General features: G+C 41.6%; 1 protein-coding gene across 2 annotated transcripts in view; it reads right to left on the reverse strand.

Annotated features, from left to right (window-relative positions):
* The window catches only part of ldlrad4b (low density lipoprotein receptor class A domain containing 4b), a 287600-nt gene that overhangs the window by 259697 nt on the left and 304 nt on the right, over window positions 1-27599 (reverse strand). The window contains exon 2 of one of the 2 annotated variants that reach the window (XM_055013935.1): window positions 11406-11503. The exons of the other annotated variant lie outside the window; for it this stretch is intronic. The gene's annotated coding sequence lies outside the window, so the exon portion shown is untranslated. The remainder of the gene's footprint in view (window positions 1-11405; window positions 11504-27599) is intronic. 2 annotated transcript variants of the gene reach the window in all.

Genomic DNA, 27599 nt, shown 5'->3' on the forward strand with positions numbered 1-27599 from the left:
ATGCAATGTGTGTCTTTTGGAATTAAGGGTTAATTAGTTATTGAAGCTCAGAAAGATTTTATGTTTGGATGAACTCATGATCAATCTCCTTTGAGTAAATTTCTCCAGAAACTGAAGAGGTGATGACTAAGTCCTGGCTTCAACATGCATGTTTTTGCCCCAAAATGTTCCTACATTGTGATCCTATAGAAACGTGAAGTCATACTTTAGTAATCACTTCTAACTCTGATCTATTTCAGGACAGTCACAATAGCAGGAGTACCTGACATGATTGCTGAGTAAATTACGAAGCAGCTTAGAATCACTCCCCTAATTTTAGTCATCCTGACAGTCATGTATGAAAAGTGATGCATGACAGATGGAGAGACAAACAGATCCTAATCCTCACACTGTGGAGGGGTAATGTGAATTAGCTTCCATCTGCTGGATTAAAATGACTAACAATATGCACCAGCTAATGGCCATGCCACCTCATCAGACCAACTTTACATGTCTGCCATGTCACATCTGACATTCCTGGTTGCTGTAGCGTCAAACATTTTACATTTTACTACATGCCAACACTTGGGATCTGCTCTAAAACTATGGCTACATCATTACAACAAGTTTGACTGTGTGACTGCCTATCAGGATTTCTTCATCAGCAAAAAACTCAAATAGGCATAAAAACTTCCAAGGAAATTTGTCATTTCCTATCAGCTGCTACAATTTGATATATCATGATTTACATAATAATACTTGGATGAAAACTCAGCTACAGAGAGAAACAGACTGAGAGCAAAATAGAAAGATAAGATGGAAAAAGAAGCTGCAAAACAAAGACAAAGTCAGATGGTGTGTGTGTGTGTGTGTGTGTGTGTGCGAGTGTGTAAGGGATATTTCCAGAACATGTTGTATGTGCAGACAAAGATGTACACACACAGTTCCACGCGACAGATCGGCTTCTATAGTCCTTGGGATTTTATTGTGCACACGTTGCTGAAGAGCACACACCCCCCTGGTGGCACTAAGCTCATTTCAGCCTCACTGACAGATTTATGGCATTTCCATCACCTCATGTGTCTGAATGGAAGTGTGTGTGTGTGTGTGTGTGTGTGTGTGTGTGTGTGTGTGTGTGTGTGCGTTTGTATTTATATCTCGATGGGGTCCACAACCTGACAAATCACTCACGCCGTGGGGTCCAATTTTTCCCGTGGGGCCCAAAACCGGGGCCCCACAGGCACAAGCATTGCAATCAATAGAAAATGGCCTCCTGACATGCCTGGTGCGATTTTCTTGAAAAAAAAAAATGGACCCCATGGAGTCTGACTTCACACAAAGTGTGTGTCGGACAGCGTCCCCAGTGGTCATTGGTGGGTACTGCAGTGTGTAAATTTGCATCCGTGGGGTCCATTAACGGAGAGTGTGTGTAAGTGTGTGTGACAAAAAAATTCATATTTCATACAGATTTATGCATTTTCAAGTGATTAAACTCGAATGTTATTGAATTACTTTGCCTAAAATCAATTCAGGAATCAATTTAATCACTATAGCATCCTGTCAAAGCAGTCAATTCGTTTTATTTGCAGTATGTATATGTAAATATAAATACATATTTTCATATAAATATTGTCATAGTGATTTTAGGATCTTCTCACTATCCAATGTTAGGATGGTTGTTATGCTGTTCCACTGCAATGTGTTCGGTCAGAAACACGAGGAGATGCCACTGTAGTTTGACGTCTTTATTGAGCACTGCCTCACATATAACACATTCCATGCATATTCTGTGCAGCTCTGTATCTCCCACAGCTTCAGTCTCCTCTCCACTACAGTCAGATACACTACCAATAGCCGTAACATCCTATTGGCTGTTGGCTGAGGTGACATGAGGGGTGAGCATGTCACTCACATGGGAGAGAGGATGCAACCTGGCTCACAAGAACTGCAATGAATCCTTTTTACAAATATAATGAATGTACTAGTTAAAGGCAAACTGTGAATGTCATACCTCAAGAAAGTCCTGAGGGAATTTCTTCACATTTATGCCACACCTCAAGAATTTAAACATCCACTTAGACTTGGACATTAACTGATTCGATTTTGAAGGTCAAAGGTCAAATGATGTCAAAACATGTTTTTGTCTATGACTCAAGAATTCACATTAATTATGACAAAGCGTCAAACAAAACCAACTGAGATAAAATTATTAAGTGATGACATGTATCCAAGGTATAACACTGAAGGTCAAAGGTCAGGCTCATTCCTAATAGTCAGATATTTCAAGAAAGGCTTGAGAGAATTCTTTCAAATTTGGCATAAATGTTGACATAGACTCAAGGATGAACTGAGTAGATTTTGATGGTCAAAGGTCAAGGTCACTGTGACCTAACAAAACATGTTTTTGGCTTTGTTTTATGAGATCACGTCAAATTAATTTGTTAATGATGACAAAACACACAAATGTCTGAAAGATTAAAGGTCAACAACAGAACACTGTCTCACAAAAATGCTATTTATGTCAGTTTATGGCCAACATCTCTCATGTTCCTATATCAGTTGACATGAGTGATGTCTATTTCTAAGCCTGTTCTCCTGTCTAATGCCTGATCTTCAGCTGACAGTGCCTGCTAACATGCTCCTGACACACCTGCAGCTCATCCTCACTAACTGCCACTCCCAACACCTGCAGTTTAAAGACCAATCTCTCCCTCCGCTCTCCACCAGTTTATTGTAAATTCACTCATGCTATCTGTTCAGTTTCTTTTCCTCGTGTGTTTCTTTCTGCTTGTAGCCCTGCTATTACCTCCAGTTCTGTAAATCCTCACTCAGACTGCTTCCCCATCACACCCCAGTGTTAGGATGACTGTTTTACAGTTGGATAAAACAGGAGGCTTGAGGCGAGATAAGATGCAGGTCAACCTGGCATTTGTTCACCAACATTCACATTAAAAGAACACAAATAGCAAAGGTGGTTAACTGGTGTGTTGTGTCGCTCCTTTCCTCTCTCCTCGCTCTCACTCAACTGCCAGTCTTTTATAGGCATCCCCCTAATCAGCCCCTCAGGCCTACCAACATAAGGGTTAACCAAAATAATCAAACACAAGAATTTCCCAAAAACGCAATGTCTTTAATTTTAACTATAATAACAAACATTAAAACTGGATATCCATTTCCGAAAAACGACTACCAACATCCTCATCAAGCAATACATTTATTTTATCACCTGAAGAGATTTCTTCTCACCCTCTCCTCACCTACACTTGGTTCCTCCCGGAACCTTTAAAAAGATGTTCCAGCCCATGGGGACTCTTTGGCTGGAACACCTGCAGTGACAAAAGACAGGTGAGTCATGTCACACTTTTCAATTTATGCATTATCAAAACAATGCCCCACACCCACTTCTACAGGCATTCAGTTATAAATGAAGTCCAATCAATTAATCCTTGTACTCAAACTGTTGCTTTCTGCCTTGTAGGCCTCAGCAGGGTTTTCACCCAATGTTGCAAGGAGAAGCCACCAAACAGCACATGGCTGCACATGGCAGCACATGCCAGCCTCAAACCCACACTCATTAAATCCATAAGACACAGTCATTGTTTTGTGTCTTATTGTATCTTGAATGTGAATTCCATATAGGTAATGAAGCTACCTTCATTAGACCCAGTTTTCCTCCCTGGATTTTGCCCACTGCCCCATCTCCTACTAAGCTCTGCTTTCCCTCAGTTATAGTTTTTGGTTTTTGTAATTAACTCTAAACCTGCATCCATCTCTGTGTCTCCTTTGGGAATACATAATATCAATATCTACAAACTGAATTCGCAGTAAACAGAAAATCTGCCCTCTGTGCCCTTCTCCTCCCTGACTGAGTATTCAGTATTTGTACAATGTCACTGCTTGTCTGTCAACAATAGTCACCTACAGTGTATATCAAAGTACGTCAAAGGAAAAGGTGAATCACTCAAAAAACTAAGCTGGGAGATTTAAAAAAGCAATTGGATATATCCTGGCCTTTTCCTTTACTTATTTTTAAACTTTTACACTGATTCATTAACTGTACCACTTTAACAGGGCTCTGCTTGAGTCACACTTGTAACTGTCTGAACAACAGCAATGATTCTGTTGCCTTTTGACCAATTTCTTAGTCTGATGTGATGTTGGAGGCCATAGTTATGCCCTGTTTCCCACATATTTCCTATATGTTTGCAGACTGACTCAGACTCAGTCCCATCCTTCATTTCTGTCACAGCTGATCATCATCTGATTAACCATGCCAGGATATCAGTAACTAACAGTGTTTCAGTGTGCTGTTTCAGCAGTGGAGGGACTTGAGGGCATCACATTTCTAACCATTAGCATGAGGGTCTTCTGGCTCACTTCAAGTCAGCTACCAACCTCAATTGCATGTAGCATTTACCTGTCCTTTCCTGTGCAGTAAGCGTTATGCAAGGAACCCTGAAGCATGAACATTTTTTGAGTTGTTTCTGGATTTTGCTACCAACCTAGCATAGCCTTCATCTGCCAGCTGTGGTTGCAATGGTAACTTTGCTAATGTTTACCGAAATCTGGTGTGAAGTCTTTGGTTCCTATAAAATATTGTCTAATTATGGAACATAGTGGTGGGACCTCTGCATCTTACTCACTCCATTAGATTGGGATGCTGAGCCAAACTGAAGAAATCTATTTGAAATGGCAAGATGTGCTACTTTAGCTTGAGCAGAAGCAAACTCCACAAGGACAGGGCCTAGCTGTTCAAACAGGAGTGTGGGTCATAATGTTATGGGTATGAGCATGTCAGACAATTAGGACAACCAGGAAGAAGAGCATTTCAGATTTTGAATACAATGCTCTGGTAAAAATTAACCTTGATTACAGCTAGAGTACATGACCAACTACAGACCTCTCAAAAAGGCTCCTTAAACACAAATGTGGGTTTGTTATGGAAGTTGAAATTATATGCTCACACACATATGCACTGCTTGAATTTTATTTACCAGCTATATACGTTGTATATTTAATGCCAAAGTCATACATCATAACAGTAAACTATGAATCAATTTCAATGCTAGCTTGTACCTTGTATGTATCATCTAGCTATTCATACATGTATCCAACTGTATGTTATATGTTCCTTGTTCCCCTCCCCCCCTTCTCCCCTTTCCTCTCCCTCTCTGCCTCTCTTCCTCTACCTCTACCTCTCCACCTCTACCTCTCTCTCTCTACCTCTACCTCTCCCTCTCTACCGCTACCCCTCTACCTCTCTACCTCTCTACATCTACCTCTCTACATCTACCTCTCCCTCTCTCCCTCTACCCCTCTACCTCGCTTCCTCTACCTCTTCTGTCCCCCTCAACCCGTCCGGCCAGCAACAGATGGGTCCCCCCACATAAAGAGCCGGGTTCTGCTCAAGGTTTTTTTCCCTGTTAAAAGGGAGTTTTTTCTTGTCACTGCCCCATTAGGACTGCTCTGGGGGTTCAGGCATATGGTTTCTGTAAAGCGTCTTGATACAATTTGACCTGTAATTTGCGCTATATGAATAAAACTGAATTGAAGTGAATTGAAATGGTTACGCTAATGGAGAATGACACTTTCATATCAAACACTTACTAAAAACAAGTACGCAGTCAACTAGTCTATTAAAAATACAAATGGACACACAAGCTGGGCATATTGATGAAGGTTATAGAAGTAAGAAATCTTTTCTCCAACCACAAATATGAAAATGGCAAATAGCAGAACATGTCCTTTACCAAAGAGACAATAAGCAGTGTACTGGTGTACTCCATTTGATTGCGAGATTTAAATGAAGCAACCAGAAAATTAGTTTGCACAATAGTTAGCAGGTCTTCAATCAAAAGACAAACAGAACAATCATTCTGGGAATGGCAGTGTATTGTTGTTAATTTGGGGGATTATGAACAAAGTGATGGTGTGGTGAAGAAGAACCACAAGAGGTTTATATTTTCAATAGGCCAGCTTTAACAGTTTACACTGTAAGTCAAGATGAATATCATGTAAACAAGGAGAGTCCTGACATGCCACTGGCAGAAGGGCATTCAGACATGGTAAAAAGATTGACTGTTTAATAAATTTCATCCACACCAAGTCATACATCATGCATTTACTGACATGAAAAGCCACATTAACTTTGAAGTTATGGCTATGGTTTTTACCTTTGACTGTCTTGCACAACTGGAGAAGTATAGCTTCTGTGCTGAAGTATATCTCCACTCATATTTTCAGAAAATGTTTGCATTAATCCTTCCTCTTGCAATGTTTTAAACAATGAGGTGCTTTGTGTACTGCCTTTTTGGCCAGTTGTTCGTTTTTCCACTCCATGTATGGCCATTTAATAAGTCCTGTTTGACGCGTTGAAAATACTGGTCACGTTCTGTGTGAATCTGCTTAATGCATCTCTTCATCTAACAGCTCATCCCCACTGCACTATGATCTCCTGCAATATTTAACTTGATCTGCAGATTAAACAACAGAAAATGGCCAAAAACTACATAACTAGACCCATTTTAACGTAAGTAAAGCACCAGTAATGAAGCTTTGCTAAGTTAGTGTCATAAACATCACATTTCCTGTTGCTTTCTTCATAACTGAAGTATCCCACTTGTTCCCTGATGGATCACTTTTATTGTGAAGGAATACCAACAGGAAATGTTAAGTTTTCCTTAACAGCAACTTAACACAGCTTTGCCATGTCATTACTGAGTGGAGGATGATATAGTCACCATGGGGACCACTAGACAGTAAAGGTGTGTACCAGCACCAAGTCAGAGGTAAGGGAGAAACACACACCTATAGCGGGCCCCACGCCGACCATGCCCATCCCCCATAGTCGGCATGGGGCCCGCTATAGGTGTGTGTTTCTCCCTTACCTCTGACTCGGTGCCGCAAAAGTCAGGAAGTGTGTACCAGCATCCACTCAGACATCAACTCCGCTCTGCTGTCTCTCCGCTCTGCTGTCTCTCCTCTCTGCTGTCTCTCCTCTCTGTCCTTTCCGCTGTCTCACCTCTCTGCTGTCTCTCCTCTCCGCTGTCCCTGTTGTCTCTTCTCTCTGCTGTCTCTCCTCTTCTCTGTCTCTCCTCTCATCTGTCTCTCTTCTCTGTCTCTCCTCTCTGCTGTCTCTCCTCTTCTCTGTCTCTCCTCTCCACTGTCCCTGTCGTCTCTCCTCTCTACTGTCTCGCCTCTCTGCGGTCTGTTCTCTCTGCTGTCTCTCCTCTGTCCTTTCCGCTGTCTCACCTCTCTGCTGTCTCTCCTTTTCTCTGTCTCTCCTCTCTGTTGTCTCTCCTCTCATCTGTCTCTCTTCTTTGTCTCTACTTTCTGCTGTTTCTCCTCTCTACTATCTCTCCTCTCTGCTGTCTCTGCTGTCTCTTCTCTCTACTCTCTCTGCTGTCTGTCCTCTCTGCTGTCTGTCCTCTCCGCTGTCTCACCTCTCCGCTGTCTGTCCTCTCTCCTCTCTGTCCTCTCTGCTGTCTCTGCTGTCTCTCCTCTCTGCTGTCTCCCCTCTCTCTCTCTCTTCTCTCTCCTCTCCTCTGTTTCTCTTCTCTGTCTCTCCTCTCCTGTCTCTCTTCTCTGTCTCTCCTCCCTGCTGTTTCTGCTGTCTGTCCTCTCCACTGTCTCACCTCTCCACTGTCTCTCCTCTCTGCTGTCTCTCCTCTCTGCTGCCTCTTCTCTCTGCTGTCTGTCCTCTCCGCTGTCTCTCCTCTCCGCTGTCTGTCCTCTCTGCTGTCTCTCCTCTCTCTCCTTTCTGTTCTTTCCTCTCCTCTGTCTCTCTTCTCTGTCTCTCCTCTCTGCTGTCTCTCCTCTCTGCTGTCTCTCCTCTTCTCCTCTGTCTCTCCTCTTTCCTCTTCTCCTGTCTCTCCTCTCTACTGTCTCTCCTTTTTTCTCCTGTCTCTCCTCTCTACTGTCTCTCCTTTTTTCTCCTGTCTCTCCCTCTCTCCTCCTGTCTCTCCTCTCTGCTGTCTCTCCTCTCTGCCGTCTCTCCTCTTCTCCTCTGTCTCTCCTCTCTACGTCTCTCCTCTTCTCCTCTCTCTCCTCTTTCTCTCCTTCTCCTCTGTCTTTACTCTCTGCTGTCTCTCTTCTCCGATATCCCTGTTGTCTCACCTCTCTGCTGTCTCTCCTCTTCTCTGTCTCTCCTCTCTGTTGTCTCTCCTCTCATCTGTCTCTTCTCTGTCTCTCCTTTCTGCTGTCTCTCCTCTCTACTGTCTCTTCTCTCTGCTGTCTCTCCTCTCTACTCTTTCTACTGTCTGTCCTCTCTACTGTCTGTCCTCTCTGCTATCTGTGCTCTCCGCTCTCACCTCTCCGCTGTCTGTCCTCTCTCCTCTCTGCTGTTTCTCCTCTCTGCTGTCTGTCCTTTCCGCTGTCTCTCCTCTCTGCTGTCTCTCCTCTTCTCCTCTGTCTCTCTGCTGTCTCCTCCTCTGTCTCTCCTCTGCTGTCTCTTCTCCTCTGTCTTTACTCTCTGCTGTCTCTCCTCTCTGCTGTCTCTCCTCTTTTCTCTGTCTCTCTTCTCCTCTGTTTCTCTTCTCTGTCTCTCCTCTCCTGTCTCTCTTCTCTGTCTCTCCTCCCTGCTGTTTCTGCTGTCTGTCCTCTCCACTGTCTCACCTCTCCACTGTCTGTCCTCTCTCCTCTCTACAGTTCTGTGTAGCTCTGTATGCACTGATTGTGCATGTTTGGTTGACATGTTGAGGACTGAAGAGATGTTGTTACAGTACTGTAAAGCTCTGTATGGACATATATAGTACTTAAACCATCTAGTGTTGTTAAAGTACCTTTCAGTTCAGCTGTTGTTGTGAAATGGCTGACTTATCACCATGGTTACTTATGAGTAACATGGGGGACAAAATAAAATCATAGCAGATTGATTTCAGAAGCCTGTCTTTTGTTCAGTAACACTTCCTTACAGAGAAGAATGATCCTTCTAATGGTCACAGGAGATGCTGTTCTCTCTGGTTCCATCAGTGGAGACCTGAAGAACTGCTTCTCTCTGCTTCTGTGAGGCTAACAGACGTAACATGACTGAGTGGTGGTGGTGGAGTTACTAGTCCCCATGGGGGGCTACAAATCTGACTGAGGTGACTGGACCCCAGAGGGGACAAAATTTCAGGTCTAAAATTTTTGTGAGAGTGTTTGAAGTTTCAAGTGATTTTCAACCTCACAGGAATTTTTAAAAAATTTAGGAGTTAAAATGGTGTCTCTAGACCATTCAGAAAGGGTGGATCCCATGAGGAGGGTCCTGGTCAGGGGGTCTCACGGGGAAAGAAATACAAGTATGTGTGTGTGTGTGTGTGTGTGTGTGTGTGTGTGTGTGTGTGTGTGTGGTGTTCAACTTGACGCCCCAGAAAGTACTGTCACAGTTGGCCAGGTGCCAACTTCTGAACAGTTGGCAAGACAAGACTGCAGTGCTCTGCACAAACCAGTGACAGACACACACCAATACACACACACACAATGCAGAGGTGATACAATTCTTGCTAAAGAATGGATGTTTCCCAGTAACGTAGTAAGTCTGTTGCATTGTTTCCAGGTCTTAGAAGCTACAACACGGTGAGTCACTGCTTAAGCCAGACAGAGATTCAACATTTGGGAAAATTAGCTTTCATTGTGGCAGTGAGATGAGAAGGTCATCATTCCCATGCTGCATGTTTAAATATGAAACCTGGTGTCAAGATGTGGGCTGGTGTATCCTGTGGGTGCTACAAATAATCGACATAATCGACTAAAATCGATTATCGAATGAATTGTCGATTAGCTGGTGATGCCACTGTGAGTTTTTCACACTGACTCAAAATGCTCTGACATGTAGGCATTACTACTTACTACACTGAAGTGCGTCAGTGCCCGATGTGAGTCATTTGGACCACCTTCTCACAGTCTGGGGACACTGCTGATCTCAGCACAGCAGAACTGAGGGAACATTGATGATAGCCAGAGTTTCTGCCGGTGTACTGCAAGGCCAACAGCCCGCCAGGCCTAAGCAATATGTTTTATAAACTTTGTTAGAGTGGCGCCGCCCGGTTGGAAAGCTCTCCAACAACAGCTAGCATCCACGTTCCCCCGGGTCCATTAAGTTAGACAAGATGTTTCGACCATGATGGGTCATTTTAACACCGTCCACATCAAATATGCAGCAGTTACTCAGAAATTTTACCTCAGCGAGCACGAACAGGTGGCATGTTCAAGTTCAATGTGCTAAATCACACATCCTTGTCTCTCGTCAACACACTGAGGTGCATTACTTTAAAGACAAATGAGTGTACTGCTGGCTGATGAGGCAAAAGAACAATTAAGCCAGCAACACAATAGACTGCCTCGAAATGTGAATCGCCTCCAATTCACTGTCATAATGACTCCAGAGTGCTGCTGACCGTACCATCCACCTGCCACCACCAAGTTAAGGATGGAAACACACCCAGACTCTTTGATAGGGCAAGAAAGGAGAAAGGAACATGAAAAGAACAGGGAGAGAGAGACAGAGTGAGAGACTAGAAGAAAGGGAGTGAGTTAGTGCTATCCCTTGGTATTCACAAAGACTCCCAGCAATTAAAGCTGTGGATTCAGAGCCAGGGAAACTTCCTTGAAGGTCTTGGCAGTGGCTCTGAGGCTATTCCTCCTCCACTTCAACACACACACGCACGCACGCACGCACGCACGCACGCACGCACGCACACACACACACACACACACACAAAAGCCGGTAACCTGAGCTAACCTCCAGTAGCCTCTACCAGCCCACAGTAACCAACCCGGCGTCACATTAACACACACAAAGCGATCCTACCCGGGCCTACATCAGCCTACACAAACCCACACCGACTGACTCATTACACAGCATTAGCAGACAGAAACGCACACACATACACTTAATTTAGTTCAGCTGCCTAGTAACAGGTAGGATATTTTTACCTTTTGAAAAATCTGTAAAACATTTAAAAAATGTAGCTGTTTTTTAGTCTTAATTGAATTTCACAGTCAAATCCACTGAAAAAATGATATATTTTAAATTGAGTAACTTTATTGATGATACTTTAATTCAATTTAGTCAATTAATCACCGGCAGATTTAGAATGCAATTTAACATAAGCTGATGGCAATATAGTGCAAAACCTGAGTTCAACCTTGGGTTAGGAAAATGTTTAGAAAATACCTCCAAAATGTAGATACTTCACATATGTAAGTCCGTGTCAACTGAAAATATACATTTTGAGACCAATGGTAAATTCTTTATCATTTATGTATCATGTGACTGTATTACATGGCATACACACCAAGTTAAATCATTAGGTCACATGTACGGTAGTTTAAAAAATGGTTGAACTGGGTAAAACATTTATTAGATGTGAATATATTCTACAAACATGGTCTTATTCCAAGTTTGGGACCACATTTCCTATCAGTCATGACAGCAATTTACTCACCAACTTCACTGCCAGCATAGCACTTTGTGATGACATCTTTTCAGACGATAAGTTTCCATCCAAAAGTCGTGAAAATTTCAGTCCAATTTCCAGGAAATCTGCAAAAGAAAATGGGAACTACTGTGTGTTTCCATTTAATACTGTAAAGATGGTTTGTTGAGACAAACTACTGGCCCAGATTGTCCAGGTTAGGTGCCAGGAAACCAGTCAAACCTCACAGGAAGTAAAACTATGTGGACGTCATGGTTGATGTGAGTATGTTTACGTCGCTCCATACAGATGTGATACGTTTATCTGCCATCATTGTGCATCTCATCAGTGGAGCAGAAGCCTGAGTGACATAAAAGTCAAATGCTTCATGGATGTCATAATTATAAGACTATTGCACCATTGCACTTTATAGAGTTTGTTAACCAATAAACCAATTATGACACCTCAGCCAAGCATTCTAGCATACAATAATTGTGTCTTACTGAACAATAAATAACACATGCATAAATAAACAAAAGTGACACGTCCACATAGTTGAACAAAGTTTGAAATCTGCACAGGTATTTTTAGTTATCACTGCTTAGACCTCTGCTCAGCCTGGTAATGGTCGGAGACATGAAGGGAATAAAGTGCAAAGAGAACAAGGATCTAAATAAAGTGACAGCAGTGTAGTGGGTCCAGCAAAACAGCAGGAAACAGTAATGACAGTGACTACCTCCAGTAGTGAATTGCTGTAACTAGCAAGCTAACCCCTAATCCAGAGCTTCTCTCTATTTAACTTTACTTTCCCTTTCTGTTCTGTTCACCTTTGCAGAAGCTGAATGAGAAGTTGATGAAAAGGGAAAGTAAAGCTCTATGAGCAAACAAGATTGCTAAAAGTCAGTTAACCTTTGTGTCGTCCTGTGGGTCAAAATTGATCCGTTTGAAAATGTGGAGAAAAAAAAATATTTTCACAGTGAAACTTCTGATTTCTGGTGTCCACATTTTCAACATTTTTGGGAAATGTTTGAACATTTTTTGGTGGAAAAAAAGAAATGTTAAAAATGTTCTTAAGAACATTCACAAAAAAATCAACCAAAATCCACCGAATTTTGCTGGAGATTTTTACTCTTTTGAAAATATTTACAAGAATTTTCTTGCCAAATTTAGGGGATTTTTTTTTTTTTTTTTTTTTTTTTAATAAAACTTTTAACAGAAACTTTTAAGGAGTTATTGGAATTTTCTTCCTGAAGGTTTAGCAAATTTTCAGAAATTTGGGGAATTTTTTGCTGAATTTTTGGATTTTTTTTCAGACAAGGAAACAATATTTTTTGGTGCCCGTGAATGAGGACAACAGGAGGGTTAAACAGCACACTATCTCATTAGCTTAGCTCAGTCACAAGTAAGTCCCATTTATTCAGAAGGCATGTTTGTGGCATTGATTCCTGTGTGGAAAACCTCTGCTCTTTTGTGGAACAGTTTGCAGTATCACATTTTCCAGTCCATCAATGGTCATCAATCAAACATGTTTGCTTTTAGGAAATGACACAAATTTGTTCCCAAAACTTGAACTATACACAGCACATTTGTAGTGATCATTTTTGTAATATTTCACCATCTTGCATTCTGGTGCATCAAATTACAACTTGCAGCAGAGTCATTAGAACACATCAGTGGTTTTCTAGGTAGTCTAAGTGTTTAAAGAGATGTTTGGGAAGTGTGGTCTACAGGGATGATTAGCAAAGGAGAAGTCAGTGCTGCTTGATCCTGAATGGTAGACTAGAGGTAATGGTAAAGCAGGTTAAGATGTTTGAGACTGGGCCACAAACACACTAGTGTTAATTTTGGCATCTGATGTGGAGTTTATATTTAGATTTACATGCACTTACTCACAAGACTGCAAGATGTCACTTACATAATGTGTTGCCTACTAGTATGTGCAGGAGGGCATCTACTGGTAGTATCATGAGCATGATAACAGCTGATAACAGACATTTATTTGTCTTATAATTCGGGTGAAAGAAAAAAGGTGGAGGGTTTGACGCTTTGTTTATAAAATATGATCATCCACTTTCCTGTGAAGACATTTCACCAGCTCACATTTTGATCGGCTAGTTGTGAACCTATGTCCACACAACACACACATTGTCACACGTGATCTTTGTTGTTGTTTACATGTCCACCTCCACATACTCTGCAACTGCACGATGTCATCCAGTCTGTTACTGCAAGATTCCAGATTATGCATCCAGTGCTTTCTTGTATTTTACTAAATTTATTGCATAATTTTACAACTTGCACATATTTGGGCAGCTGCTACAAAGAAACTTCCCCATAAGGAAGTAATTTTGATTCTTAGTTTGATAACACAGACACACACAGAGGTGAACATAATTTACCATGGCAATTGTGCGAAACCAATTTTATACTTCAGTATTTAGTGGACTTGCAAATTCCCACACTTTCATGACTTGTTCTGTCAAATGTGATGGCTTATAGTAGAACTAGGTATGAAAAGAGGGTAATTATCTGCTGCAAAGTGGCTGACACAGTATAGTAGGTCGAGGTAGCTCCTTCCAGCGAGACACCAACGACAAGACAACCAGAGACAGCAATCATTTACTGGACAGTGAGTGGCAGAAGACAAATTCAGATGATTTGCAGTGAAAAAGCCTTGCAGCAGCAGACTCAAGGACACGTCTGTTGGCATCTAACCAAACAGTTTCTTATGACATGTTACCACAAAATATAAACTCCCCTCTTCTCTGTGTGACTACATGTAACCGCATAACACTGACGAAGGTCCAGTCTTACAAGGTAAACGAAGAGGATTGTTGTAACATTGCATCCTTCATTAAAACAGGGGTGCGCGATTCACTACAGAATGCCAACTGGCAGATTTTTGTTCCTGAGTCAAAATTCTTGCTCCTGTCCTAAGGGCAAGATGATGTCATCTACTAATTTGCATTTCTGTGGCATCAGCAGTACCGGTTTGAGAGGGTCTGCAAGTTTCTTGGCAGAAGAACTTCTTGATGCCAACTAGAATTACCTAAATATACATAAATGTATTACATTACATAAACATGTCTTATCAGAGATCCCATTTGTATGATGAATTCTGACCTGAAAAATATGTGTACCAAGAAACTTTCACATTTCCAAGACTTGTATGCGGGGACTAGGAACTTCCATTAAACAGCTTTCATAACTTGCATGCATAAATTTCTAATGGACAAATACATAAATGATATAAGGGTACAAAGGAAAGTCAGCTGCACAAAGTGAACACAAAAGTCCTGCCAGCTGACTTACTTTGCAGCCAGAGTTGTGCAGTGAACTTGCAGCACAGCTGGAGACAGAACTGGATTTGAAGGAATATATTAGAAAATACAGTACTGCCTGACGATCAGTAATGACTTTGACTTCCATACCAAAGCAATAACTAATGCTTTAAGGATGTTTATCATATGCAACCATAGTCAGCCTAGAAAACAACAGTTTTAAGCATATGATCAAAGTGCTAGAGCCCCGCTGCAGTGCAAACTAATGTATGCTTTTTAGTCAGTTTGTTGTGCATGCCCTGGACAAACACGTCCAAGCACGACTTGTTCAGGAATTATCAACTGCACCCGTAGCTGCACTCACCATCAGTGGATGAACTTCCAGGGCTACAGAGAGCTGCTTAACGATAGGGATGTGTGCGATTAGCCACAGCTGATTAGCTAGAAGCAGCTAGAAGGTAACTAAAGTTACACTGGAAGATGTTGATTCGTGTTTGTGTCTGCTTGTTCTGTCAATCACGCCAATATGTAGCCTTAAGAAGAACCGAAAGGACACCTGCTGTGTCTCTCCTCCTCATGATGTCACAGTCAAGTTCACAGTATGTGTTTAAAATACCAGGTAGGTCGTGAGATAAGAAGATGGACAGGCAAAGAATATATCACCATCTCTAGACACATAATGTAGTTATATGACACCACACTGGAAAATGTTGCTCTTTTGCCTTCTTAGCTTCTGGCAGAGAGCTCAGTTAGGTGGTATGAGACACTGACCATGCAGTCACAATGTCTGCAGGCCAAGTCCAGTCAGGGATCTTTATTGCCATCTAATGAAACAAAAATACATCTGAAAAATGCGTTTATATCTTATCTTATACATGCATCTGATTTAACAAAGACATTTCCTGTGCATATTTTCTCCTCACCCTGACCATTGCTCTCTATCACCAAGGAAATCTGAATGTGAATATTTCAGCTCGGGACAATAACACTGTACAGCTTAGTCTCCTTTTCAGTAGTTGGTATTAAGATCTAATCTTCCAATCGTCACTCCATAAAATGAAACTATAACCATGTAAATAACACCAGTTCAGGTATGATGGATGCAGAAAATGACCTGATAATGTTCATTATAACAAGAGAAGTGCAAATACAGATTAAAGTGAGAACCAAAGCTTCCTATATGGTACCGCTTCGTTATAAAGAGACAACATGATCAGTCTCAATGTGCTACTTTAAAGGGACACTGATGCTGCATGTTAAAGCTGCAGTCGGAAGAAATCTGGAAAAGAGAAAACGTACAATTTGAACATGTACTGCCCTCCTACTGCAGCTTTTCCCTCTGTTCTAAGCCCCTCGCACCACACAAGCACAGCAGCCAAGCTAAAAGTTTATACTCATTTGTGGCGTGACTTGGAATGTGATCGGTGTAAAGCCCTGTGATTGGCTAAAATATCCTGCCATGGGCTACATTTTCTAAACTCTGAAAACACAACCAGAAAGAGGCTCAGAAAATGTAGTTTCCTCTAAGACCACCTGAACTGCAAATTGCTGAAAGGTTAGTATGGAATTTTTGATTAATAATTGCAAAAAAATTGCAGATCCCCGCTTGAGTCTAGTCATGATGAACACTACATCTCAGCCTGTGAATGCTTTCTGTTATTTAATGGATAATGCAGTAGCATAATGTTTTGGGTGGCTCATTAAAGAACTGTTCCGGGGCCATACTGGCACATAATCCACACAAAACCACAAAATGTCTGCCTTCAACCTAATGTTTTGTACAGATTAAACCAACAGGTTTCTGAGCTAATTAGTGAGTAGTAGTGGTGCTGGTGGCCGAATTTTTCTTGGACAGGGTCAGGGTAGGTGCTTCCCTGGATCCCCTTCACCAGTTTTTCTGATAAGCTAAGTGATCCAGGTGGCTCTAGCTACAGCAGTCACATCTAACTTCCAGCAAGAAAGCAAGTAGAACTTCTCAAAACACTCCTCTTTCAAACGTCGACACAAAATCCAAACTGAATGTGCAGCGTTTGAGATAAGTGCACAATTAAAATCCTATGGAAAAATTTTATGTTTTACAATTTTGATTGACACTAACACCAAAAAGTCAAAACATCAGCATCTGCAGATTCAGTTTTGGCCATAATATTATAAATATGTCTCTTGTCGGGGCTACTGCACTTCAAAAATAATTACAGTAATTGCAATAATTAAATACTCAAATGTTCTTACTTTGTGTAACTGCTAAGTGAAACAAGGTAGGATGTATAATTTCCTTTTACGGCCTTGAGTAGTTTTTTCATGTAGTCCTTGTATCCTCAGTGCAGCTCAGCCCATATCTAAAGCAGACTGTCTTAAACTTTTCCGGCCCATGAGCCAAATTTAATCATCTGAGTCTCGCCCTGGGACCCGGGCTCATTAAAATGCACTGGTAAACTCGTCATGTCACCGGAATCAGGTCGTCTCTCAGCTCCCGATTTAAGAGACCTCAGTTTTAGACTGAAGCCAGAAAGGCCCCCAGTCTCTGCGGTCTCCTGCTAAATTCCCTGTGAGTTCAGCTGGAGTTCACTCCACCTTGTGATTTTTTAAGTTGTAGCCTATGGCCTGTGCCGCCCCGTCACAGACTGCATCAATAATGCAGAGACCACAGCCTGCTAACATCTCAGCCTTTAGCAAAAGGTCTGCTCAACAACACGGCGCTTAAACAAAGGCAGGCTGCAGACGTCTCAGACTAGCACCACGAGAACAAGAGCGCTGAAACCACAGCTATTTTAAGTACATATACACACCACTTACACACACACACACACACAGCAGATGTCCAAGTGGAAGTACGGCTGAGGAGATGAACACAATCTGCAGCTGTATAATACCCAGTTGTGCACACTCTCAGATAAGCGCACACAGATGAATGGATAAGTGTGTGGTATGTGCACACACATGCAGACATAACCAGGAGTGTGTGCAGTATGTGGCTCATGTAGCCGGTCTATTGAATTACCACACGAGAGCAGAGCAGCACTCAGCACAGCATTCCTCAGGAAGGGTACGTCCACCACACACACACACACACACACACACACACACACACACACACACACATGCACACTCACGCACGCACACACATACACACAAACACAGTAAAATACACACCCTGCTGTATCTCATCATGAAGCTACTGGGAAACATCTCCAGCTGTCAGATGAATACATCTCAAACTATTCATGAATTGAGGACAATGCTGGTTTATTTTTCCCACTGACTGAGCAGTTATTGTTGAAACTATCTTTTTAATGTTTTCAATGAGATTCATAGTCTGCAGTGCTGTGAAATGCTTTGCATAAAAGAGCATGTAAATCTTTAATTTGAGTAAAATGGAAAAACCTCAGAATTGGAGGTTTTCAGGGTAACCGCATCAATGTGAAATCAGTGTGTGTGTATGTGTGTGTGTGTGTGTGTGTGTGTGTGTGTGTGTGTGTGTGTGTGTGTGTGTCATTCTCCAGTCCTTTCTCTCATGCAGGGACTTCACTGAATTATTAAATTCCTACTTAGACTTTGTGGTTAAATGAAGCTATGCAAACAAGGACGAACTGTATTAAAAGCACTCTAGCAGTAAGTGAATGCACTGTTTGACAAAACTGTTTAAATGCCTTCTGTGAAACAGGCTTAAAGAGTAAAACAATATCAAATTGCTGTCTCCAGCACTTTTGGGTTGTTTCTAGGACTTCTTAACTACTTAATCAATGACTTAATACTGCACTATCTGGGCTACTGCTAATCTGCGTGGGAACTGCAGAGCCATTAGCCAAATGCTGGGGAGTCAAAGCTTGAGGGGCTGAGATCTCTGGCTCGTGGGCTCCCAAAGAAGGAAAAGGCAAAATAAATGAGGAGAGGGGAATGAATCCTGGTGGAGAAAGAAGTGTGTTTACTCATGATAACCATCATAATGATGGCAAAGCAACAGCCAACGTGCCTTCCACCATGCATGATGCAGTCCTCCTCAGGAACCAAAAATAACCAAATGTACCACCTCCTCAAATTGTAACTGTAGAACCTGCCTGAGCGATCTGAAGAGTGCCAGAATAAGAATAGATGTATCATTTGCCAGGTTTTGTCCAAATCCAATTATTATTAATTATTTCATTAAAATACCACCTGCAAGGAAGAGAGATATCAAATGTGACAGAGAGACCAATAGTTACTGAGCGCCTGCAGAAAGTACTAGGCCATAGCCACAAATTCAGAAATACTCAGGTCATAAGAAATGTTTCATAAGACACCAAAAAAAAAAAAAACTCAAATCAGTATAAGAATGCACCTTCTTTTTCATTAATTTATTTACCTTGACATTTATACAGTACCTGTGAATACCATCTCCGTGTTATGTCCTGCTGGGAAGCCTTAGATCCTGGCATTAATGTAGATGTAATTTTACCACCTATGAAAGCACTGAGCAGACCAAGCACATCATCTCCTATGGCAACAGCACTCCACTGATAACAATGCGTCTTGCCACACCATGAAAACTTCTTAATAGCCCAAGGTACTGACTCAGCATTCAAACTCCTCAGATCCCAGTCTGGTGAAGTATCCATAGCATGCACTGAGCTGGGCCCATTACATGGAGGCCAAACACCACAGGACCCCCCCAACATCCCATGTCCATGCACTGTCAAGTCAGAGATGTTCTGGCATATGTACATGATATGAAACAGTGTGAAGTTTATCTCCTGCTTGAAATGATAATCCCACACAAATGTTCTACTGAAGTTAGTTGGGCCGAGCATTGCTCACTACTTTTAAGGCGGATTCAAAAATATAAAGAATCAGCCATCAGCATGGGAAGTGTCATCAAAATTGTAAATGGCTCGGATATGACGAGATCTTAGCCTGCTGACTTCAGGTCTGGTTACGGCTGCTTGTGTTTGGTGGCATTTTATGTTTAAAAACTGTATTTTAATTTTATAAAAAAAACTGCAAAAATGGAAAAACCACCATTCTATCATAAAATAAGGTGATGTCCTCAAATGTCTTGTTCTGTCTGACAAATATCCATTCCAACAAAAGCACTCAGAGAGCGCAGTACTCCGCCAAGGCTGCTCATTCCCCCATATGGCATTGTCAGAAATGCAGCATTTTTTTTTGTACAAATGCAGCATTTGTTTATTAGTTGCTGATGATCAGAAATCCCGGCAACATAGAATGTGTCCATTTAATATAGATGTACCCACAAACACAATGACTTTGCACTGAGCACAGGCGTGTGTTATGCACGTGTACGTTACGTATGGATACCGAATCACCCCCACAATTTAATCAATTGTTCCTTATGTGATTCTGACATAAGTCCGCAGCAGTGGATTTGTAGTAGGATTGCAATCATGTGATCGTCAGCAGGCAGCTGACGTAGTGTTCATTTGTTGTCATAGTTACAGTGATGCCGTGCCGCTATCTTGCAGTGATCCAGAAATCTTTAACAACTCCGTGGATCCAGACTATAAGCCACATCACTGCCAAAATCTAATCACTTGGTCCTTGTGTCATTTCTGACCTTCCCTGAAAATTTCATCCAAATCCGTGATTCCGTTTTTAAGTAATGTTACTAACAGACAGACAGACATACGCCGATCGTCACATAACTCCGCCGCATTCCTTGGAGGATTAAATATTCAGCTTACTATCATATGCGAGAAAGAAGAGCATCAAAGTCTCATATCTGAGAAGCCAGAAGCAAAACAGAAATATCTGACAAAAATCTGACTAAAAAGATCATTCAGTTATGAAAATATTTGCAGATTGAGCTCCTGATTAAACTGTCCAGTTCCAGAGCTAGTTTCAGTGTCAACACAAAACCTCTGGTACCATATCAGCACTACTATCAGCACCCAGCATTGACTTTGGTGCACTGATGATGGCTCCACCATGTAATATTTCTGCTCAGAAAAAAAACTATGCTTAAATCTAGTAAACTGTTTCCACAACCCATGAAATCTCCAACAAAGATAAACAAAATCATGGCGTCAAATAGGCTGCAGCTTTGAAAACCTGAACAAAAATCCTGTATCTCTGAAAGGCTGCTCTGTCTTGAGGGAATGGCTGAGATTAACTATCACACAGGATACTCACCTCAACGCTGTGATTTCTGCAGGGTTAGGGCGGAAGAATATATCATGTTTTAGCAAATAACTTCTTTGATCAACTTATCATGGTATGCCAACTGGGGTTAAAAATAAAACCGCAGCTTTTCTCAGAGGGTTTCACGCAGCACTTTGATCTTTCATTTGACTAGCACAACATTTTGGGATGTATTCAGTCAGAACTCAGATTGGTTCTGGCCAAGACGAAATCTTGAAAACACAGAAACTGGAATAGAGATATTAAAAACACTTTCCTTTCTTTGGCGAGAATGTGAAATGCACTATTTTTCAAAGGATATGCTACATCTCAAACATAGATTTGTTTTTAAGGGTTGCCAAATTACTTTAAAGAAACTGTGGCATCAAGCTGTTTCTCAAAAACCTTTTCAAGTTGTTGTAGAGAAGATTAGACTGAGCTTGTAGCATAAATATAATTAACTTTTATGGATTAATTATACAGCAGCATGAAAAATCTATTTACGACGATTATGTTTAAAAAAAAAAAGAAAACGGTTGCAAAGAGAAGAAAGTTGAACAAACTGATTTAGTGTGTAAGGTGTTTCTCCAGGCAGCCGCTGCGGGTCTTCAGTCTGTTTTACTTATAAACATACAACTTTAAATATACCATGCTTTTACATTATTTTCACTCTATAAAGTCACATACACACCGCTTTCTGCAGGCACACAGTAACAGACAGCGTATTTGTACATACAATGACACACACTCCAATGAGCACAATCCAGACAAAGACACACACACACACACACACACACACACACACACACACACACACACACACACATATACACACACACTCTGGTGCAGGCTGGCACTCGTTGTTGCCGTCTCGCGCCTTCGCTCCACCAACACAATACTGTCACATTTTGGCGTGTCACATGGACTCGGAGACAGAGAAGGCTGCATTATCAACAACTGGCTGGGGTTCATGTCCTGTACGTGTGTGTGTGTGTGCGTGTGTGTATGTGTGTGTGTGTGTGCGTGTGTGTGTGTGTGTGTGTGTGTGTGAGTTCAATGCTCAGACTGAAGTGTGTGTGTGTGAGAAAGACTATGAGAGTTCAGGTTAAGGCTGAGCCGTCAGCGGCAGACAAGCCCCATCAAGTCTCCCTCCTCTGTCTAACACACACTCAGCCTCTCGCCTCGGGAGGTGAGAAGCCGCTAATTGGCAAAGGGCGAAACACACACGCTCGCAGTACACACAAATGGATTGACGGTCAGTTACAGTTATACACACACACACGCACGCACGCACGCACACACACACACACACACACACACACACACACACACACACACACACAGTCTAGTAAGAACAAAGAGACAGACAGAAATACAAACAGACAGATGGACACAGAAGTGTGGCTCTGAGGCGGTCGTACAGTGTGTGTCTGCTTCGCACATCTCAACCTGGTAGACGAGAAGACATAACTGGAGCTAATAATACACACTGTCTGCCCGCTGACTTTCCCCTCAACTTTGCCACTCACTTATTATTTCATGACTTTATGGGTCTTATTCACTTATATATTAATAGACTCTACCTTCGCAGTTTAGCCTGTGCTTAGAGATGACCTTAAAAAAGGGAAACTTCGCCCTCTGTGTGATTTTTGGTTTAAATAAAGGTTGAATTAAACAAGACACTGCAGTGCCTTAATTGCCCATTATATCTGCCTTTTACACAAGCATATCATAAGGACTAGACTCTTTACTAGATAATAATTTCACATGTATCTTGCAGGTAATATTCAAGTCATTTTGTTTTAATGCTGTTTAGGTTGTATGATATTAACACTAACTTGAAATAAAACACCTCAGATTTGCTCACGTTACTGGAAGGTCTGGACATCTATGCTTCAAAAACATCAACCCCTTTGGACAGAATAAACAGAAAAATCCACAGCTGGGAGTGAAATATATCAGATATGAACAAAAACATGTAGTAATGTTCTGTGTCCTGGCAAAAAAAAATATTTGTATGTGAGACATCATCTAGTGTGTAGATGTAAAGGAACATTTTATGCCAAAACTACAGCAGAGGAATATGCATCCATGGTAAAAATCAGCTACAGATGAGAATATCTGCATGTCCCACCACATCTGATGCCCTGACAAAGTTATGTTTTGCAGCATCATAGCACAACACAATCTGCAACAGCTGTATCAGACCTCCTGGTGGAACCTTTATCACACTTATGCTTTTTTTAACCTATTATTATTATTAGCATTATCTTGATAATCTGTATGATTTTATGTGTACGTATACACTACCATTCAAAAGTTTGGGGTCACCCAGACAATTTCATGTTTTCCATGAAAACTCATTCATGTGCCAACATAACAGCACAAGGGTTTTCTAATCATCAATGAGCCTTTCAACACCATTAGCTAACACAATGTAGCATTAGAACACAGGAGTGATGGTTGCTGGAAATGTTCCTCTGTACCCCTATGGAGATATTCCATTAAAAATCAGCCGTTTCCAGCTACAATAGTCATTTACCACATTAACAATGTCTACACTGGATTTATCATTCATTTAATGTTATCTTCATTGAAAAAAAAAAGTTTTTCTTTCAAAAATAAGGACATTTCTTTTGAACAGTAGTATATGTCTGTACATTTCATAGAAGATGACATGGGCAGTTTAATGATAACCCAGCAAACTTCATCTGCTTATTGAGTGATACACCTGGAAGATACAGAATGAGGAATTGCTGCAAATAAACAAGACCTTAGCACTGGCTGCAGATCTCTGGGGAATTGAATACATTATGATTAATAAAGATTTTATTTTTTTTTTAAACTTAGCTTAGTTGTATCCTGCTATCTCCACCCCCTTCATCCCCACTCTCACCCCAACCAGTCGAGGCAGATGGCTGCCTTCCCTGAGCCTGGTTCTGTTGGAGACTTTCTTTTACCCTCCCTATTTTAGGGTTTTGTTGGGGGGTTTTTTGTTCCTTCCCACCATCACTGACTGCTTGCTCATGTGGAATCAAAAGGCAGCTTTGGATTGTTAGGTTCTCTATTAAAAACCCATAAGGTCTGTATCTTACCATGTTCAGTGCTGTGAGATGACATATGTTGTGAATTCACACTATAGGAATAAAATTGAATTGAACTGTAGTGAAATTAGTAATTTTTTAAGTACTTTAGCTTATGTGATTTCAAAATATTTCATGAATGTCATCCTAAAAATGCCAAACATTTCGCACTGCCCAGCTAGACACAGATGTGATACAACATCTGTGAAAATTTATCACAATTCAACAACCACAACCCGACCTCTCAGTAAATGTTAAAGCTGCCCTCTGGATTCTTCTTGTTGGAGTTTCACTTTCTCTCACCAAATGCATTATGGGTATCCTTAATGTCTAACAAATATGTTAGTAGTTACTTCATTTGTCGTGCATTTAGATTTTAAAACTTGTGTTCATCAGTGTCAGCGACACTGTCGTCTCAAAATCCTTTTCTGTCTTATTTTCGCTACTTACTACAGCACATTATAGCCGTCACATGTTAATCACGGGAAAAACATGCAAAGGGCAGCATTAAAGTGTAACAAAAAATGGGGACCTACAATGTCCATGGCAAATTTTATTTGGACTCTAAAATAAATTGTATAAGTGACAGAATAGAACATGAAATCTGGTTTGTGTTGTTGAGTGCCTATAAGCCTTAAAGGCCTCTAAAAAATATGTTCTCCACTAGTTTGAAAGTATGAGTGATTAGGTTCAACATGAAAACAACATGGTCTACTTAAGGTTAAACGTCTGTGGTTATTTCACGAGAGATTTCTGTATTTGGGTTTTTGCCTGTGTTCTTCTTTACAGTGTGCAAGGCTTGACGTAAATGTGCTATACTTATTATCAAATTATCACAATGTTGAAACATCTAACTCTGATTGCTGTTTCATTGGTTATAAAGTCTTCATATTATTGAGAAAGCCTTAACTATAAATCTAAAACTGTTCATAGACTCTAAAGGAAATGTAACTGAATGTCAGCACAATGTAATTACCACAAATGTCAGCAGCAGATAAAAACTTGTCAACAACTTGTTAACAGTATGCCAGGTGAAATTACTTCACCCATTCAGTCAAAGAAATATCCTCCTGAAAGGAGTCTGGAGGTGCAAGTTTACAGGATGTGAATGCATTTGACTTCAGCACAGTGAATTAGGTAGAAATCATTCTCAGTTCCATGATAATAAATTATGGATCTGAGCTTATTGTAACAGATTATGAAGCTGAGAGAGCTTTAAATACCTTTACATGCTGTACAAGAATAAAGACAGCCATGGAGACTACTGTACTGGTTGTCCAAATGCCAGAAATAATGGATAGAAAAGGGTCAGTATAAGCTCATCACTGTTATCGTTTAAAGACCTGTCTTTACATTCCTATCTTTAGTAGACTTGTGGAAAAGCATGCATACGTTATTTTATGGAATGAACCTTCATCTTATGCCAGGGAGCCAAATACACTGATCCTCCACTACATTAAAACTTCTGGCATGTGAAGTGAATAACATCGATCATGACAACAGAAGGAGTCCAAGGACCAGACACAATTCTCACCATGCTTCAGCCACCTCTAACCTAAGCAGAGGTCCAGCCATTCATCCCTAAAAACACCGCTGAGATAGCTGATGAGACATACACTACTGTTCAACAGTTTGGGGTCACCCAGACAATTTCATGTTTTCCATGAAAACTCACACTTTTATCCATGTGCTAACATAACTGCACAGGGGTTTTCTAATCATCAATGAGCCTTTCAACACCATTAGCTAACACAATGTAGCATTAGAACACAGGAGTGATGGTTGCTGGAAATGTTCCTCTGTACCCCTATGGAGATATTCCATTAAAAATCAGCCGTTTCCAGCTACAATAGTCATTTACCACATTAACAATGTCTACGCTGGATTTATCATTCATTTAATGTTATCTTCATTGGAAAAAAAATGCTTTTCTTTCAAAAATAAGGACATCTCTAAGTGACCCCAAACTTTTGAATAGTAGTGTACACCAACCAGCCACAACATTAAAACCACTGAGCAGTAAAATTAATGACAGTCATCAGGACAAACCCCACCCTGCATGTCACAGGACCCAAAGGATCCACGGCCAATGCCCTGGTGCCAGACAGCAGAAGAACAAGACACCCTCAGAGGTCCCACGTCCTGCATCCAACACAACATTATGCAGGTAGTTTTGATGCTGTGGCTGATTCATGTTTTTTTCTGGACAGCTAAACTTGCCCCACAGGATTTGCCTATCACAGTTTTAATACCTTAATTCATGAAATTCTTAACCACGACACCCTGACATGCTGGCAATATTTACCAGTCTCCATGCGTTCATCATTATCCACAGGCGTCCTTTTACTGAACCCGACTTAACAAGCTTTACCTCAACAGCTCACCTCATCAGTGCTGCAGCAGAGGATAAAGATACAATAGCACCCACTCCAGCTTCCTACGCTACTGCACTCTGCTGCCACAGCCAAGGACTCTGACACAGCATCTAAACTCCACAACACACCAGGCTGGGTGTGTGTCAGGAGAGTGTGGAGTACGTACATGGGCGAAAGAGTGTGTGAATGGGACAGAAAGGCAAGAACAATGGAACTTTGGAGAGACACAATGTGTGTGTGTGTACATTCGGGAGGGTGGGGTCACAGACAGGTGAAAAACAATGATAAACAGCATGAAATAACAATACTTCAAAGCTTGGAGGACTCTTCCTCTTCGAGAGGTCCTAAACCTTCAGGACAAGCAGAGGCATGATAGGTTTGGAGGGGGCTTATGTGCACAGCCAGCCAGGCAAGGAACAAAGCTCACACTAAACATGTACTTGAATTTCTCTCTACCAGACTCACATAGCGAAAAAAAACAAAAAAGCCTGCCCTCCATGCAGCTCACCAGAGAACAGGGCTCAGTAATCAAATTAATGTAAACCCGATCAGTGGGCAGGAAGACCAGAGCTCTGCTACTGCACAGCATCACATATGGACCAACGCTTCATGAGGCTGCATCAGATGGACACTTATGTACTGGATGCTGAGTTCTGAATTTCTTTAAATAAGAATGGGAGCTAACTTTTAGAACAATGTAGAACTTATCACCAATGTGCACTGCTGGTTTAACCCTCATTATCCTCTGGATCTATCAGACCATCAGGGTGGGAGGGGGACATGTGTAGCCTGGTAGGTGTCTGAGGCCATGGGATTGACAGAATATGTATTAGTTTTGTATTGGGAAGAGTAAGAGGATGGATATGGGTGTAATGGATGTTTCTGTGCCCCTCTGTGGTCCTCACCCCACCCACAGCTCTGCAGCAGCTCATCCCAGATGAGGCTACTCAGTAACAGCAACTCATCATTTGCATTAAAAAGTTGGGTATCCTCCTGGCCTAAAATCTGAGTGCCCACTCAGGGTATCAGCTCTCTCCTCTAGCTTCAGAGCTAACCTCAGTTCATACAGGACAAGACAGCTAACGACACAGCGGGCAAACTGAATAAACACACCTCATCTGTGTGTCAACTCAGAGTGATAAATATCACGGCGGAGGTCACGGTCAGTGGGAGAGGAAGCGGTACCCCGCAGGGACAGAGACATAGCGGGCTGGTGCTGCTGTGGCCCCGGTGGATGGACGGGTGCCAGGGCTAAACAGCCTGCTGCTGCTGCTGCTAACTTAGCTCAGTTAGCTTAGCTCTGCTGTCTGGCGCAGCTTGGAAAGCGGCTCCAACTCCGCACAGCAACTTCCAGCGTCTGGCCCAAAGTCA

This window comes from Amphiprion ocellaris, chromosome 9 (genome assembly GCF_022539595.1).
Source record: "Amphiprion ocellaris isolate individual 3 ecotype Okinawa chromosome 9, ASM2253959v1, whole genome shotgun sequence".
Lineage (NCBI taxonomy): Eukaryota > Metazoa > Chordata > Actinopteri > Pomacentridae > Amphiprion > Amphiprion ocellaris.